General features: G+C 43.7%; 1 long non-coding RNA gene across 1 annotated transcript; it reads right to left on the bottom strand.

Moving 5' to 3' along the window:
* Positions 1-6,815: 6,815 nt before the first annotated feature.
* Positions 6,816-8,398, bottom strand: LOC138504735 (uncharacterized). Its single transcript, XR_011279936.1, has 4 exons — positions 8,297-8,398; positions 8,088-8,205; positions 7,590-7,682; positions 6,816-7,250 (listed from the first exon to the last, which is right to left on the bottom strand). It is a non-coding gene; the product is annotated as an uncharacterized lncRNA (long non-coding RNA).
* Between the last annotated feature and the right edge of the window lie 7,535 nt (positions 8,399-15,933).

The raw sequence follows: 15,933 nt of genomic DNA, 5'->3' as shown, positions 1-15,933 counted from the left end.
GCCTCACGGCCAGGAGGATAGTCTTGTTAGGGACAACGCAGATCAACACAGGTTTTAATGTTGGTCCCACCCTGAGAGACTGGTCTCTGGGCCCATATAGCGACTAAAGCTATTCAACCTCTATCACCCAGACATAACTCTCAGAACTTTCTGACACCACCCAAGTTAATAAAAACATACTTTAGCGTGGAGGTAGTACTTCCAGGTAATCATCACCAAATGTTGAAATTAACTTCGGAAACATGCCCAAATGTTCCCCACAATGGGTCTTTGTATGGATGGTTTGAGACCACAATCCTGCATTCAAATGGGATACTTCACCCATACAGGAGCCATGATAGGGAAAGTGAAGTAACGTGATAAAGGTAGTTTTCTTTAATGGATTTTACTTCATGTACATCTGAGAAGCGCATTTTTTGCCCGTTATGCGGTATGGCCGACTCAGATCTGCTGCCAGTCATGGCAAAACTGATTGTATCTTCCCTATAATGAACTTCAGAAGAGTAGGATGAAGTCAGGCGTTCATGACTAATTTAGCAATAAGATATACTCTCCACTGAACTGCCTGCTCTGGTCTCCGCCGTCATCTTAAAAATGCCTTGTAATGAGAGAAAAATTGAATTAGGTTTGAATGCTGGGGGCCATTATAATAGTTAAATCACATTTCTCCAATTTCTCATCCAAGGATCTATATTTCCGAGACATAAAGGCTGAGGAATTCAGCGGCAGGGCCCATAATAAATGAGAGGATATTGTAAGGTAATAACTACTATCCCCCTTAAAGGTCACTTATAAATGAGAACTTATGATGCTCAGTCGGTGTTATTGATCGCAGGCCGGCTGGATGAGAGCCCCTCGTGGCTAATGGGCTTGACGATGGAATCAGTCTGGCCATTAAAAAAATAATAATAATTGGCACACGACAAAATATCTATCATGGGACGTGGGTTTCATCTAATCATATTATTAAGAAAGGGCAACGCGCCATTCCACTATTTCAAACCGCGAGCTGTAGGCACAGTACCAGCTGATGCGGAGATGGAGGCTAACTAGGATCTAGGTGTGCGAGGTGGGAGGGAGCTGTCGGGATTGGTGAGACCCTTGGTGTTCTTATAATTTTATTTTAAAACGAAACCGTTACGGGATGCTTTCGTTTTAAAATAAACTTGTAGGAAGAAGTTGAAACGTACACTTCAATGCACTCCACTGAACATTTCTTGAAACCAGGTCGAAGAGAGCGGTGCGGTTGGGAGCAGTGCTCTTCTACTTTTTCTTTTAAGTTTTACTGTTCCTTTACTTTTATTTTCAAAAGAAACCGTTCCAGAATGGTTTCATTTTAATATAAACATGTAGGAAGAAGCCGAAACGTGCACTTCAGTGCACTGCGCTGAACATTCCCTTAAATGGCAGGTGTGTTGGTTTGGGGGTATAGATTGAGGGGGGAGGAGGGGAAGAAGGTGATGGGGTTTGTGGAGAGTGGGGGCAGCCCAGAAGTGAACATAGCTCCACTGCTTCTTTTCATGAAGTTCGACCATTGCCTGAAACAGCAGGTGTGTTTGGGGGTTTGAATTGCATGTGGGAGGGGGCGTGGCAGTGAGTTTTGTGGGGTGCAGGGGCATGCTAGCAAAGAACACGGTTCCACTACTTCTTTTCGTACACTTCGACTACTGGTGATACGCATGTTGTCACATTGGGGCTCATTACGACCCAGGCGTTAATGGGTTAACGGCGCCGTAGAAGGCTTCGGCGCTGTTAACCTATTAGCGCCTAATTACGAGGTCCCTTTGCGGGACCCGACCTTAACGGCTGGTGTAGACCAGCCGTTAAAGTAGGGACCCGCAAAGGGACCTTGGTGCTAATTACGGTGCCGCAATTTGCGGCACCGTACTTAGCACCTTCCCTATTCCCATTGAGCCCTATGGGGCAAAAATGGGAATGGGGAAGGGCCATGGAGGAAGGGGGAATTACCGCCCCGCCAACCTTGTAATGGGGTGGTAATTCCCCCTTTCTCCATGGCGGAGTCGGTAACTTACTGGCATGGACCATGGTGCTAATAGCACCATGGTCTTTTGCCAGGGTCGTAATGAGGCCCATTGAGTTAAAAGCCAAAAATGCTCAGAGGGGAAGATTAGATAAATAGTTCGCACACAAAAGGTGACAAAAAAAGTTTGCACAATATTTTTTTTTGACCAGGGCATTTTTTTGTTATAGTATATGTATCCGCCCACTTCGGGCACGAAGAGAGACTAACGGACTGACTGAACGTTTTAAATTAAGGGCACATTGCTGCTTAGCCCTGCTGTTGTTTCCCTTGAACATGTTTGTTAGTCTCCTTAAGGTGTGCTGTAAAAATGTGTCTTGTTTTGGGCAAGGGGAGCAGGGTTTTAGGCAGGAGGTGGGAAGAAGGAAAAAGTAAGTGACTGCTCTAAAAGAGTCTACCAATGCTCAGAGCTTTTCTCTGTCATTGCTGCACGTCTTTGCAGTGGCAAGTGCGCATGCATGGTTAATTTCACCTGCATGCACATGACTAAACAGTCAACTTGCCAAGTCCCTGTTCCAAGCACTTTGCCCTGTCTATTCCATGAAATGAGCCTGCGTGGAAATTCCTCCACACCGAATTCACTGGAACTGATGTCCGCTGTGAGCCGTGGTGACTGCCCTGCAGGGAATTCTGGATTTTTCCTGATGGGCCTATATCTTGTGGGTATGCTTTGTGTTGAAATGACTACTGCTCTGCAGGAGAACTGGAGTGAGTAGTGTCTAAATCCACTTCAAGGCCCTACGCTGCTACTAAACCGGAGTGATTCCAAGCATAACGATGAAACAGGCACAACCTGGCATGTATACCTCCTTCGACATTTTTGGTACTGCAGTCTGAGGGCAGGCCACACTCTTAAGGAGGGGTGTAAACGGCAGGAGATGCAACACAAACAATTTGGTGGTACACAAATACAATTAATGTCCAGTCAAGGTTCTAGAAAAATAGGAACTTTAAAAAAACTCTAAATGCACACAACTAATTCAGACCACTAAAAACCCACCCATGTAACATAAACACAGAGAATGCAGACTTTGCAAATAAAGTGCACTCTGGATTGATAGACAGTGCTCTTCAGGAGAAAGATTTCAACAGCAAATGTTAATGTTCAGGGATATGTCGAGCCAGGCTTTTAGAAGTTTCCTGGCATGGTGATTCGGTATTGGGTTGCTGAGCTGCTCAACCGGTTCCAGCATGCTGTGTGGTCCATGCAGCAATAACACGTGGCATGAAGAAGCTTGGGAAAGACAGGCTTTGTCCAGGTCAGTGCAGTTCACAAGCAGATCGAGGCAGGAACCAACAGGGCACAGGGTTGTCCCCTGATGGCAGGGTTGCTGGGAGACAGCATCCATGGTCTCCAGGGGCAAAGAGATTCCTTTCTTCCGCCCTTCCAAAATAGAAAGGTTGGTAAAGGGCACTTGGAGGGGGCGGGGGTTTCTATTGCCTCCAGTGCCAGACCATGTCCACACACAAACATGCACACCAAATGTGCCTTTAGGATGGGTGGGGAAGAGAGTGTTCCTTTTCTCTGGAGCCTTCTGTCTTCACCTCTATGGCAGTAACCTTTGGAATACACTTTATACCCAACATAAATCCAGGTGAAGCCTTCTTGCCTTGAAGTCCAAATATTAATCAACTAAAGGAAGGGTTTCCTTCCCTTATAAAGGCAAAATGCAAGAGTGGATTGGTCCAAATCAAAACTCTTGTCACGAGTCCAGCGAAGCTGATGTAACAAGCATTCTTTGCCTTCTGACAGCATAAACAGAGTGCTTTGTCTGAGAGGTAGCTGAAGTGTAGGGAGTCCCAGAAGAATTGAAAATGTAGGAAGCCCCTTCTGGGCCTAGCCATCTCTGCTGGCTACTCCTGCTCCACATCAGCATGCTTCAAAAGGATGTCAGTGATCAGCACACTGGTGTGGGAATGGCCTTGTTATATTAGGACTGCCTTTGAAGCACTCCATCCTAGGGAACCTCCAGGGGAAGGTTCCTGTATCCTGAAGGTGTCAACTTCCTCAGGGTGATCAAAATAGAAGATCCCGTGGGCATGGTCTCATGTGGCTGTGGCAGAGACTCAGGCCTGACAGATAATGCATACCAGCCCGGTCATGATTGAAGCACTGCTCACCACGCTGACATCAATATGGCATCCAACTGCTTTGGCCATATCATTGAGTGGCCAGAGTAGCCACCATGGCATAACCAAGCATGGTACATTGTTGCCCTTTAACACACCAGAAGTTTATTTTTTATTTATTTATTTTAATTTTTGTAAAGCGCCAACATGCCCGTGGGCCTCATGGTTGACTAGGATACACAAGTATAATGTTTTTAGACAGTGATACAGAAGATTCAAATCAAATGTGTGTTCCAGCAGCTTCAAGAATGTGCATTTGACCGTTGAACCAGCTCTGCTGTCATTGCAGGGCAGGCATGGAGGATGTCAGGAGACTATGGTTATGATTTTGGCATAGAGTATTATGAAAGGGGGGTCTGATTACCAGACCATGATTTCGTAAGCAGAATTGCCTAGGTGTGGTCGGAGGACCAGGTCACCTTATCCCTGAGGAAAAGACAGAAAGTGATGAGAAGGAGGACATAAAGAAAAGAAAAGCTCCCCTGGCACTAACTCAGGAGAGAAGAACTTAGAGTGTCCTTGTGAAGTGTCAGGGAACACTATAAAACCCAAAAAGAGACCTTGAACAAAAAAAAAGCATACACTTTAATATCCTTGTTGCATCATTTGTTACAAACGTTGACATCAGATTGGCTATTTCCTCTCCTACGAGACCAAAAGTCATGATGGCCTTTTTGGGTTTACCATGCCAGACTGGATCTCCCTTCCTGTGTGTCATGTGCCCACATAGAAAACATGCTCTTGGTGTTATGGATGTGAGTGCCTCAGTGCTAGCCGTACCCTCACTCTTCTTCTCTAAGGTGGCTGATAAGCCATGTGCCTTTGGCAGCCTTTCTTATAAGAATGTTAAGAACCTTTGTCCATACACTTCAAATATTTACTTTTATGAGGTGCCTTTGCTTCTGATATGAATCTTCTTGCCTGAGCCTTTTTCTGGGCATGAGTGCATACCTGCCCATCAGCAGCCATTGGGGGCCTTCTTGTTTCAGTGATAGTTTTGTCCAATGGATGCAGGTGGAACACTGACTCACAATTCCTTAACCCATGCTAACATGCAATTCAATTAAACATTCCATCAATATGTCAACTTTGGATCTGGTGACCCACTCTTTCAGATACTTCAAAGACAAATGTGTAAACTTTCCCAATGTTTTATTCCCCCTTTTTGTGATCTCGCTAAAGCTCTTGAGGTATGTCTCTTTCTCTGGGGTCTTGCAGAACTTCCTGAGGATGGCAGCCTTCATTTTGGCATAAATGAGGACTTCTACGGGTGCTACCTGAATAATAATGTCAATTGCAGCCATTGGTAGCTGGTTCATTAGGGCTGCACCACACAATCCGACTTTCACCTCCATGGGATGGAATGAGACTCCAATGATTGATCCAGTCACTGATGTCTTTTCCCGTACCGTACAGCTGGATTTCATCCTTTGGTAGGTGCGCATAGGCTTTCCTTGGGCGCCACCACTTGAAATTGTTTCCTTACCACTAGAGGTGCTGTTTGTGGGCCCTCCTATGCTCTTCTAGTTCCAACGTGTGCATAATCAAAAGATTGTTTTTTGTTATGCTACACATACCTTTGCTGCTGTTCTTCTATGTCTACTCTCCTCTTCTCTAGGAGGAGCTTACTCATAGCCAGGTCATCACCAGCGAGTCCTGGAACCCAACTGATGCTTGCGATTTGAGTGAAACTCTTGATATCTTGGAACCACACTTCCCGCCCTCTGTAAAGAATGGTGGGCCCAACTGTCGCTATTGGTTTACACATCGATCACTATGCCCCCCAGGGGAATGTTTGACCAGGTTGCAGTCTCCACATCACTACGGGCCCCCTGGGTCTCTTCCACCATCCTAGATTCCTCCAAAGCTAGGAGATTCATAAGGATTTTGGATTTACTAACCGTAGTGCTATAGGGAGTCCCCTTTGCTGGCATACCTCTCGGACCACTCACTGAGCCCAAAATCAGTTCTATTTGCACAAATCAAATATACATGGCAGGGTTTCTAACATGTAATGCGTATTTCTTTTTGTATCAGTTATATATAATGTGTTTCAGGTCATCGAACTTTTCACATTTCATACAATTAATATTAATAGTCAGTATTTATACAATATTTAAATACATTGCCATTCTATATCAAATAATATCAGTTTAGTCAATATAGTTAAAATCTCATTCTATTCATATATAGAATACTAAATAAATAACTTCACCACAGTTATCAAATTAATAAAAATGTCATCCTTCCATTTCCTTATCCGTTCCACCTCAAAATTATTTGCAAATCACACCTTTGTATGCAAATCCTGCTTATCCACTTTCTTTCATTAAAAAAAAAAAAAAAAAAAAAAAACACTATAGTTCCAGCAATGATGTTTAAGCAAAGAAATGTACTCCTATTCTCTAGGCCCTTTTAACACACACGTGAGAAAGAGGGCAAGGGGGGTGGTGACCCTGTCTCTTAATGCCCCACTCAGGTAAAAGATGTGCCTACTGTCGGAAGACCAAGCCACTAGAACACTAGGTCAGAGACTGTGAGTATACAGATAAAAACACACCTTGTTCAAGAGTAAAAACACAGTTAGAAAAAACAACCACTGGATAATAACAGAAATAATTTTATTTTTAATCTCAATAAGAACTATATAAAAATTCCTTTAAAACGAAGGAAAACAATTTTCACATCAAATGTAAAAATAGACATAAAAAATATTTGACTCAAACTCAAATGAAGAATCCAGTGTGACACACACACGAAGACCGTAGTGGGGTTAGTATATGAGTAGAGTGTCTTGTAGTCACCAAATGTTCAACATCAAGAGCAGAACAAAGTAGTGGAGCTCTACTTAATTAAACCGGCTCTATCGAGAAAAAAAACTATTAGATGTCTTAGGTATATTTTTGTGAAAGTCGACATATGTTTCGGCTAATAGCAATAAAAAGAATCAGGAAATCCACAAACCAATTGTCTGTTGATGCAGGTGTAGCCGTCTTCAGGACAGGAATATTAAAAAAATATGAAACTTGATAGTGTTGAGTACTTCTTATTAACCGTACTGTTGTGAGAATAGGACCCACTACAAAAAAAAGACATACAAAAACATATAAATGTATACAGATTAGACATAGTGGTTGTGGAATCATACAAATTCAGGTGGTAACAATGTTAAAAGGTCTTCCTTGATAGTGCACATCATTATTATCGTTCCTGGGTGTGGCCGAGAGACAAACATGCAATACCTAATTATTCATGCATTATTGAAACGGGTGTTGTTATATCAACCTTCTGTACAGTGAATGTGATATACTGAAAATGACAGCATGTGTCACAAGTGAGCATGCGGTTTCATTCTAGTCGCTATAAAACTGCGATAAGAAAGGGATCCCCAATAACAGCTTTATAAATGTGATCTCACCTATTCCTTGAATGGTGACAAAATCCAATGGATGTCAAATCTGTGCTGTGCACGGTACAGCGAGAGCCCAATGTTCTTTTAATTGACACTGATCTATAAATAGGAAGGACTGATTATTAATGCTCTATACATTTTAATGGTATCTTCGCATTTAGTACCAAAAGAGATATGTTCAAACATCAAGAATGGCGTAATTGACACACCCACCTGTTTGTAATGCTATGGGGCTTTGAAAATAAAACCACGGTTTGTCGTAATTGTCAATGACCAAAATGCCGTGATGCGTGGTGTCGTGATATTGATTACGTCCACAGGATGTCTTTTTTTGTTAACCCGACAAAAACTCAAAACAAAGCGGAAATAAGATGACTGCCCGAAAAATGCAAGAGGGCTGCAAGCTGAAATAAATTGTGCTAATGTGTTATGGCGTCCCCGGAGTGTCTTTACTATTGAGGAAGCCAAACCCGCCTGAAAGCTGCAAGTGAGTTGAAAACTAACCGTTAACAGATGGTACAGGTTATACAAACGAGGCGAAGTTTTTCTGTGTTTATATAAGACGGAGTTCCCTGGGTCTTAGTTCTTCCAGACGGTTGGAACAAATGGGATGGAATAGTTCCTGGATGGGACAAAAGGCTAGTCAGGGTCTTAATGGCTGTGTTATATACAAAAATATATATATACGTGTGGCGGCTATGCCAGCTGCTTACCTGAATGCTTCCCGCCGATTTTGCTGGGAGTCTCGTCAGTGTGGTTTGAATGCAGAGCACCCGGCAGCCAGTAAAGTCCAGACCGTGTGGCACGGGCGTGCGCGCTCCTGTTGTCTACTGCACAAGAGTGTTCCCAGCTCTTTATGCGTGTGCGTCGGAAGTGACGATTTCCATTTTAGTGTAACTATTAGAACACTCGTATAACCGAAGTTGCCACACCCCATAAAGCGGCTAGGTGAAAGCGTGCTCGTGTTACTAAGGGCATGTTATGTCTATGATTGTTGAAAAACAACAGGGTTTTCAGTGTGGTGAAAAGGCTAAAGTTAGCCTCATTAAAGCAACCTTGTTTGTGCCGTGTATAATGACTCCACCCCAAGAAAGAGCATTTATTCTGCTGCTAAAGTATGTTACAAAAATGAATGAAAACTGCATGTAGACATCTAATAGTTGAGTAGACAGCTTGGCGGGGGGAGAACACCAATCCCCATGCAAGGGAGGCTGCATCAGCAAGAGAGCGATCTACAGGAACAAGGCCCACTCCACTGTGGTGTTTAAACCCCGTTTAATAGTGCCCAGATTGAAAATCCATTTTTGTTCTTTTTTTGTGAGGAGCAAATCTCTATTGCCGCCTCTGGCGGTGCCAGGATGGTTTGAATGATAAACCAAAATAAATCATTAGGGGAGTGTTTTAACTGGGTAAAATGAGCTACCATGGGTTTGTTGTCAATTTTGTTTTTAATACACGAGCGATGTTTGCATATTCTTTGTTTGACCGGGTGCTTTGTCTTACCAATTAAACACACAGGGCCTCATTACGAGTTATGCCGGTAAGGGAAAAATGATGCCTGTATGTAAATACCGGCATCATTTAACGTTCCGTAGCATTCTGACCCACAAACCCGGTATTAACGGCACCGTTATTTACGGTGCCGCTAATAGCGGCATAGGCGCGTACACGCGCCTCCTCAGGTAGTAAATACCGGCATGCCGGTAATAGGGGGCAATCACAACCCACGCAAACATGCAAATACCGGCATCGCGAACACAGTAATAACGGGCTGCAAAAACAGCAACCAAGATACAAGGCAGCTGCCACAGGTGCACACAATCCCCACAGGTGGAGTCAAAGGAGGCTGTGCCAGTATGAACTGAGCACACCCACACACCACAACCCTCCCCACAGGTGTAGGCAATGCAGAGTGGCCCAGCATGCGTGTGGTGCAGGGGGTGGCAATCAATATCCTGTTGGTGAGTTGATGTTGCCTTGTGTATGGGAATTGCCTTGCCTATTCTGACTCCCACCTCACTTGTGTCACATCATGTTTTGTTATAGGTGGATGTGATGGTTCACTCACCTTCCTCTGTTGTAGTAGCTGCCCCGTACTCCTGCTCTCCAATCCCCTCGATGGATTCTGGATCGATGAATCCACTTGCAATCTCCTCCCATGTGGTGAGCTTAACAGGGGAGTGTGTGTCACCGCCTGTCGCCATTGCGGCCCTCCGGTTCTCCGCAAGGATCTTCCGCACACGGAGGCGGAGGTCGTCCCAGCGCTTTCTGCAATCCCGGACACTCCTTGGGGTAACCCCCACTACTGTTACCCTCTGCGCAACCTCCTGCCACACCTGTTTTTTATGCGTTTGGGCCGCATGCTTCAGGTCCGTGCTTCGGATAATGTCAGCATGCTGTTGTAGGGTGTCCGCTAGCATTGTCAATTCTGCATCTGAGAAGCGCTGCTTCCTCTTCCTTTGTTTGCTTTGTTTGCTTTCTCCGGTGGCCTTTGACATCCTGGTTCTGTTTTGGCACTCAACAACACAGGTGTAGTGGTAGTAATGGAGGATGGCAATGGATTGTGTTTTTAAAGATGGTCGCCGGCCCATTTCCCATTCCTGCGCGATGACGTAATTTCCGGGTCTGTTTTTTGCGAACACGGTAATACCATGGTGGTATTACCGTGCCGGTATTTACGAGTTAGTGTGAGGCGTAGCGCAAAGGGCGGGCCCCGCGATGCCGGTAGAGGGGGCTTGGAGGCCCTTTACCGGCATGGCGGTGTTGCCACTACCGGCATGGGGGAACGCGCGTGCTCGCGCACTCGTAATGACCCGCTATTAGCGGGTTCATACGTGCACGGACCCGCTCATTCCGGCATGCCGGTAATGAACACGGTTTTACCGGCATACTCGTAATGAGGCCCACACACAATATTCTTCTGAAGACCAAACAAAAGAATACAGACATACTATTGGTATTCTTACAATATTCCCAAAAGTCCTTTGTCTTTACAGTTTCATATTCATGAAGTAAGGATGCCTATTGACTCATGTATAGATTCCCCAATTTTTTTATAGGACGTCAACAAACGTCTGTTGGTTTACATTACTTTTGCAATGTTACAAATACTGCATACTCCTACCTCATGGGGAATACCAAGGAATTTGCCTATCGTTGTTATTGTTGGTAACTGCCGTAATCTTAACAGCAGGATAAATCGTTTTAGCTCTTTTGAGGGGCATAATAGTAGATAACATTGGGGACTTGCCAATACATGCTTCAAGCCACTGCACTCTTTAAAGCTTTTCAAAGCAGCCAGATAGGCATAGTTATTACACCAGTTGTGGGAACTTTACTTTTCACATGTTGTTGCCTTAATGAAAGGGACTCTTCAGAACATTCTGGCTCCCAACCAGTCTTCACAACCTTCTCATTGGCAATTTGAAAGTCCCTTACTAGGGACATGAGTGTATTTTTCGCCACATTACAAAGCAGGGCCAACAGTGGACACAGGATAACCCTCAGCATTTTCAAATAAATAATCCCTACTTATATGTATGCCAATCCAGCAAGGACAACAAGCTGAACTCAAGCCTTAATACTGCCATTGGCATGCTATTAGTAACCCCCTAATTGCTTTTCCAACATTTTCCCTCTAGGACGTCCAACCAACCCGTTTCCTCAAAATCTACATCAAATGCTTCCAATCCATAAAGAATCAGTGTGCAATAGCATTGAGCCCCATGCAAGCTAAAACCAACAGTCTCACGAGCAATTCTACTGGACATGTTTGTCAGTAGTAATACTTTTCTATCCTTGCAGGCAATCAATTCTTCATGAGCTATAGCTGCCACAATAGGGACCCCTAAATAACAGTAATTCTGAACTTGTTCTATCGGGCCTTGAGCGATCTACCTTGAGCAGAGTCAGCTCCTTTTTATGTCCAAAATACATATGTTTTGTTTTGCCCAAATTTAGGGCAAGACCATTTACCTGGGCATTCACTCTTAATTCGGCCAATGTACACTGGAGGACGATTACGGTATGGCCTGTTATAATAATATCATCAGCGTATGATACCCACTTGATGTACCTAGCATCTAGTTTGGGTGGACCATTCCTAGTCCCAATCAGTCTGCTCGATAGGTCAACCAAATAAAGGTTGAATACTAGGTGCACCAGCACACATTCCTGTTTTAAACCCTTGGATGTAGGTATTTTCCTTATGCAGGCGCCCCCAATACTCAGCCACAAGAGCTATCTGCTAACTGAATCAAAAGCAGCCCTAAAGTCGATGTACACTACATAAACTGGGGGGCTATTCCTTTTTTGTGCTGCCTTGAATAACAAATTCAATTCAATTGAAATGTATAGTCTTTTATTGGTGTTGACTAAGCTGTAGGTGCAGTCTGTGTCAAATTCCCATGTAATGCACTAGTGTGAAGAAATCACTTCTGCCCTACAGAAGTATAGGGGTGAGTAGTGGCTAAACCGTCTACTCAGCCTCACACTATTACTAAACCAGCAGTCATCCCAATCATAGGGTTGAAACAGGCCCCCAACAGTTCTCCCTCCTTCACCTTTTTTTGTTAGAGCAGTCCAATGGCAGGCTATAATCTTCAAGAGGGATGTGAGATGAGAGAGACTGTTTTAACACAAACAACAGTAGGGTGGTGCCAAAATAAATATAACCACTAAAGAGCCACCCCTCTAAAAGACACACCCAGAATGTAAACTTTAAGAACACAGAGCATTCTAGATTGGTAGGCGGAGGTGTTGACGGAATTTCAGAAGTAAATGTTAATGTTCACGGATATGTTTTTAAAAGACACAGATTTGGGTTTAGCAGACACTATAGTCCTTTAAGGTGTACCAGGGCAACAGGAACTCTTCAAAATACCTTTATGTCTTGTCTTGGCTGCTTGACAGCATTGAGCCAGGCTTCTGAGAGTTTTGTGAGGCAGGGATTTGGTGTCTGGTTGGGGAGCTGGTCACCTGGATCCAAGCAGCAATTTCACGTGACAGGAAAAATCTTGGGACAGGCCGGCAATATTCATGTTTCTGTAAGAAGATCAATGTGCAGACCAGTTTTGGGCTGCTGTGGGACCAAGCTTGGATTGCTGTGCCAGTACAGGGTGTCCAGAGCAAGGTGGGCCCTTTCCTCTACCCTTTTCAACCAGGAAGGTTTGAAATGGCATGATTAGGGGATTTGTCACTTTCTGTGGCAGAAACCTGGTTACCTGTTGGGTATTTTGTGTAGATTTGGGGCCTGGCGGTATTTTCTTACAGCCGAAAAATAATTTAGCAACAATCACTCCTTGTATTCAGATTGGGCCATGTACAACAATAATACAGTGGGCATGCATTATTTCAGCACACAGAATTGCGTGGTTGGTATTCGTGATTGGTGGTATTTTGGTGAGCATAATTCCTTTATTTTATTTGTGGCCCCAATATCCAGAACCCCTTATTTTTGTTTAGATTTTTCATGTAATCACTAGAGAGACCTCATGTTTGCATTTCAGGAACACCACATTTTCATTTTTAGTGTGCCACCATTGCAAATTTCTCGCTGTCTTATCTACGGCAGCGAGCTATCATGTGGTATTTTTCACTAACTTATATACGATAGTGAACTATGTCCCGGGCCTCCCTTTCTGCAGACTCATAGACCTCCGGCAGACTACAGCACACACAGTTAGTTATAATTGCTCATACTGAATGACATTGTGCACACAGCTGCAGCCAAATCTTATTTTTAGCTACCTTAAAAATGACAATTGCCCTGTCTAAACATCTCCCCACATCATCAGCACTGTATTGATAAATGCACAAATGAAAGAGAAAATAAACACACCACCTGTCTGCTTTCAGATATTTTTGTGTATTATAAAATTTGCATTTAAACACGATCTCACTCTTTACAGAAATAAATGAAATAGCACAGTAACAGCATTATTTGTGATACACTGAAAAGAGAGTGGCGGAGACAAGAATTCAATCTGCAACATTAAACACGTGGGTAAAGCACAGGAATCTCCTTTCCTACACTGACTGAATATTCTCGTACACACTCAGCCCCCACACCTCAGCGAGATAATTACCAGGCTTATTCAGCATGTAACTTCTTTGGCTGTTCGCCTTCTGGAGGGGTTCACCCAGCAAGGACAAGCATCTGCTGTCACTCAAACTGGGACTTGTTGACTGGAAAAGCCAGTCTCTGCAACCAAGTTGAATCTGCTTTAGGAATCAGGCATCCCCAGCTGTCAACCCCGTCCTTCTTCGAGCTGTGTCCAGAATCGTCTGCCCTCTCCCCCTTTTCAAGATTCTACAGGAAAACCTGGTTACCGAATGCTTGTCCAATAAGATTCTATCATGTCATCTCCTCCCTCACTACACAATGGCTTATTTATTTTACAGTTGCAACTGTAACAAACTGATTTCCTGCTTATTCAAAGTCTTTGCTTCCTGCAGTTACTGTGGACAGAGCACAGAAAGGCAAAAGAAAAAAAAACTTGAGTGTTTGTTTAAAACTGATTTTCAGAGTAGGCCTCATTTTGCAGTGAAGCCACATTCTTTTATTAATGAGCTATAATTATTAGTCTTGTTAGTGAGATTAGTTTGTTAATTACCAAATGTGTCTCTTGCAACATAGGCATTTCAGGTGAGAAATGGTGTGCATTTTGAAGGTACAGATGTGTGCTTTTAACTGTGAAAAATGTATTTGCATTTTATATGTAAAAATCGTTTTTGACTGAATAACCTGCCCTTACTTATATGTCCATGTTACACTGGCAACACATAGCTTGAAACAACTGCATCATAGCAATGCACCAAACCCATGCAATGGCGCTGCATAAAAATGCTCAATAACACATGTCTTGCTGTACCACATTATATCAATGCACCAAACCCATGCAGTGGCGCTGCACTTAAAAAAAAAAAAAAACATGTTATACATTGATCCTGTGCAGTGGTGCTGTACTCTGTGCTCCCAAAACACGCTAAACAATCCTGTTTGAAATGGCATGTTCAGGGGATTTGTCACCTTCTGTGGCAGAAACCTGGTTACCAATGGCTCTTTTGCCGTAGCCATTATCCACACAGCAGTTTCGCCCACACAAAATGTGACCTGAAGATGGATAAAAAGAAGATTGTTTCTTTTCATTGGAGTCTTCTGTCTTCACCTTTTTGGCAGAGGTATTTGGAATAGACGGTATCATGCAACAGAGTTATAGAGGAATTGTTAGGGGTCCAATCCAAGCTGCTACAACAAATGTAATTTTGCCATCTGACATCACACCCAGAGTACATTGAATACAGGTGTCTGGTTGGGGAGCTGGTCACCTGGATCCAAGCAGCAATTTCACGTGGCAGGAAAAATCTTGGGACAGGCAGGCGATATCCATGTTTCTGTAAGAAGATCAATGTGCAGACCAGTTTTGGGCTGCTGTGGGACCAATTTTGGATTGCTGTGAGAGCCAGTACAGGGTGTCTGGAGCAAGGTGGGCCCTTTCCTCTACTCTGTTCAACCAGGAAGGTTTGAAATGGCATGTTCAGGGGATTTGTCACCTTCTGTGGCAGAAACCTGGTTACCAATGGCTCTTTTGCCGTAGCCATTATCCACACAGCAGTTTCACCCACACAAAATGTGACCTGAAGATGGATATAAAGAAGATTGTTCCTTTTCATTGGAGTCTTCTGTCTTCACCTTTTTGGCAGAGGTATTTGGAATAGATGGTATCATGCAACAGAGTTATAGAGGAATTGTTAGGGGTCCAATCCAAGCTGCTACAACAAATGTAATGTTTCCATCTGACATCATACCCAGAGTACATTGAATACAGGAAGTGAGAGAGGGTAGGAAGTAAAAGAAGCCCTTGCAGAATCCAGATGGTTAAAACCCTCCTGTATCTAACCTCTGCACTAGCTACTATAACTTCACCCATTCCCATAACTGCCTACTTCAAAAGGACTCCTTTGATCAACCTGCTGATGTGAAAGTGGCTTGGTAATGTCGGGACTGTGTTTGAAGCACTCGTGTCCAGGAGACCTCTCAGGGGAGAGTTAATGTGTCCTGACTAAATATGTCACCATCATCAGGGTGATCAAAAGAGGATCTTCCTTTGGCAGAGTTCCACAGGGGATTTGTGGAGGGAACCATACCAATCAGCCAAGACACATCAGCCGTGTCAACAAAATTACATCACAATGCTGTGAGTGTATAATTGTGTGACCCTAGAAGCCACCATGACATAGCCAAGCATGGCTTATGTATAGAGTGCCACTTGGCTGTCAAGGGTACAATATTATTATGATTTGAATCAAAAGTGCATGCTATTAAAAAGCCACCTCGACTTGTTTGAAC

The sequence above is a fragment of the Ambystoma mexicanum genome, chromosome 11 (genome assembly GCF_040938575.1).
Source record: "Ambystoma mexicanum isolate Mex_15411 chromosome 11, UKY_AmexF1_1, whole genome shotgun sequence".
Lineage (NCBI taxonomy): Eukaryota > Metazoa > Chordata > Amphibia > Caudata > Ambystomatidae > Ambystoma > Ambystoma mexicanum.
This window is presented reverse-complemented; position numbering and strand designations above follow the sequence as displayed.